Source organism: Chrysochloris asiatica, unplaced genomic scaffold (assembly GCF_000296735.1).
Source record: "Chrysochloris asiatica unplaced genomic scaffold, ChrAsi1.0 scaffold00083, whole genome shotgun sequence".
NCBI lineage: Eukaryota > Metazoa > Chordata > Mammalia > Afrosoricida > Chrysochloridae > Chrysochloris > Chrysochloris asiatica.
Genome location: NW_006408601.1, coordinates 13387334 through 13390252, shown reverse-complemented (window position 1 = coordinate 13390252; position 2919 = coordinate 13387334). Strand labels below are relative to the sequence as shown.

The following is a 2919-nucleotide window of genomic DNA, read 5'->3' as shown; positions in this document are numbered from 1 at the left end:
AAAGGAAAGATATCACTTTGAGGACTAAGGTGCGCCAGACCCAAGAAATGAATTTTTTTATTGCCTCATATACATGTGAAAGATGGACAGTTAAGGTAGACCAAAGAACCGATGCATTTGAATTATATTGGTTGAATATTGAAAGTACCATGTACTGTCAGGAGATGAAAGAAATTGGACTCAGAAGAAGCACAACCAGTATGCTTCTTATGAGCAAGGATGGTGAGACTTCATCTCTGGTACTTTGTACATGTAATCAGGAAGGACCTCATGCTTGATGAAATGGTGGGTCAGCAAAAATGAGGAAGGTGCTCACTAAGATGGACTGACCCAGTGGTAACAACAATGAGCTCAACGTAATAACAATTAATGATGGAGCAAATTGGGCAGTGTTTCATTTCTATTCTGCATAGGGTCACTGTGAGTCAGAACTAACCCAGAAGCCCCTAACAACAAAAACAGCACAAGGAAACCCAGATAATATGACTATTTTCAAATTTATGCAGAGATCACTACTGCTAAAATGAAGAAATTGAAGAATTTTACCAACTGGTGCTGTCTGAAATTGATCAAGCATTCAATAAAGATGTGTTGATAGTGACAGGTGATTAGACTGTGAAAGTTGGAAACAAAGAAGTTTCAATAAAGGGAAAAGATGGCCTTGGTAATAGAAATGATGATGGAGATGGAATGATAGAATTTTCCAAGATCAACAATTTATTCATTGGAAATAACTTTTGCAAACAACATATATGGGAAATTTTGACTGGATCTTACTGGATGGAATACACAAGAATAAAATCAACTACACCTATGGAGAAGCTCAATATCACTAGTCAGAAGAAGGCCAAGGACTGATGGAGGATAGATCATCAAATGCTCCTATGCAAATTCAAGCTGAAGCTGACAAAAAGTAAAACAAAATACAAGAGTCCTGGAAGAAGAGCAAAAGGCAGCTGGAGGATGAAGAAGGAGCATGTTCTGCATTGTCAGTTTTCTGCATGGTACCCACTGTTCCAAAGTCTCACTATCAAGAGTGTCATTCTTCCACTTCCTCAGAATATGAGGGATTATTTACTTGATGATGGCACTCTGGTGGTTTCAGGAAGGGGAGATCCACCAATATGTTCTCAGACAGACAGTGATGATGAGGCAGAAGAAATCCAGTGGTCGGATGATGAGAACACAGCCACACTGACGGCACCAGAATTTCCTGAGTTTACCACAAAAGTTGAAGACGCTATCAATTCCTTAGGAGGCAGTGTGATTCCTAAGCTGAACTGGAGTGCTCCAAGGGATGCATACTGGATAGCAATGAAGTTCTCTGAAATGTAATACCCTCAGCGACATCTTTCTACTTTTCAAGAGTTCTGATTTCATTATTCGTGACTTCACTCAACCATTTATTCATTGTACTGATGATTCCCCAGATCCTTGTATGGAACATGAGCTTGTTCTTTGAAAATGATGTGAATTAGTTCCTGGGGCTGAGTTTTGATGTTTTGTCCAGGAAAACAAGTTTTTTGGTATTTCTCAAAGGTACTACACACAATACTATGACCATATTTATAAACAAAAAGATGAAATTTACAGATGCATACAAGACTTTTTCAAGAATCACATACAGTATAAATTCTTACATGAAAACTTTGTATTTGACATCTATCGAGACAGTAGGGGAAAGGTGTGGCTAATTGATTTTAATCCATTTGGTTAGGTCACAGATTCACTGCTATTTATTTGGGAAAAACTGATATCTGGAACAAACTTGAAGGCTGAACTTAGTGAAGGAGATGCCCTAGAGCAGGATTCTCCAGGTTTTTGCTGCACAAACAGTGACGTTACAGTACAACCCAGTCCCTACCTGAGTTAGCGACTGCCCAAGGATTTTGTAGATCTCTCTACTGGTGAAGATGCTCACAAACTAATAAATTTTCTTAAACTGAAAAGAAATCAGCAAGAGGATGACTAATTCAAGTTCAAGACTAAGTTGAGGAGGAAACCATCTCTACTTCGGGAGGCTGTTCATAAGCCACAACTTCCTTACTAGCTCTAACCTGATGGGAGTGGGGGGGGGGACAATACAGACATCAATAGGTTTTTATATTCATGTATATTCTGCTGGGGGAAAAAATGATTGGACTTTGCTACTTGTAAAAATAACAATAAATACATCATAAACATAAAAACAAAACAAACAAGCAAACAAAATACAACCTTGAGTATATCCCATTTGAGTTTAGAGACCATCCCAAGAAAAGATTTGATACATTGAAACACTAATGACTGAAGACCAGATGAGTTGTGGGATGATATCAAGAAAATCATAAATGAAGAAAGCAAAAGGCTATTCAAAACACAGGACAGAAAAAAAAAAAAAACACAACAAAAATGGATGGCAGAGGAGACTTTGAAACTGGTTCTTGAACTTAAGGTAGCTGTGGAAGAACTGATGCAGTAAAAAAAGCTGAACATAAAATTTCAGAAGACAGCCCAACAAAACAAAGTATTATAATGAAATGTGCAGAGATGTGGAGTTAGAAAATCAAAAGTGAAGAACATACTCAGCATTTCTCACACTGAAAGAACTGAAGAGAAACCTTGAGTTGAAATACTGAAGGATTCTATGGGCAAAAAAATGGAAGGTGTACAGAGTCACTGTACCAGAAACATTGGTCAGCATTCAATCATTTCAAAAGGTAACATATGATTAAAAATCAGCGGTATTAAAGGAATAAAGCAAAGCTGCATGAAGGCAGTGCTGAAAAAAAGGATCCAAGCATTAACAGAATACCAGTTGAGTTGTTTCAACAAATGAATGCCACACTGGAAATGCTCAGTTATCTATGCTAAGAATGCTGGACAATGGACTGGAAGAGATCATACATGTGCCCATAACAAAGGAACGTGACCCAACAT

The 2919-nt window shown here is 37.8% G+C and overlaps 1 pseudogene; it reads left to right on the top strand.

The window, feature by feature from the left end:
- The first annotated feature begins 963 nt into the window (after positions 1-963).
- On the top strand, positions 964-1972 carry LOC102841358 (annotated as a pseudogene).
- Positions 1973-2919: the final 947 nt, after the last annotated feature.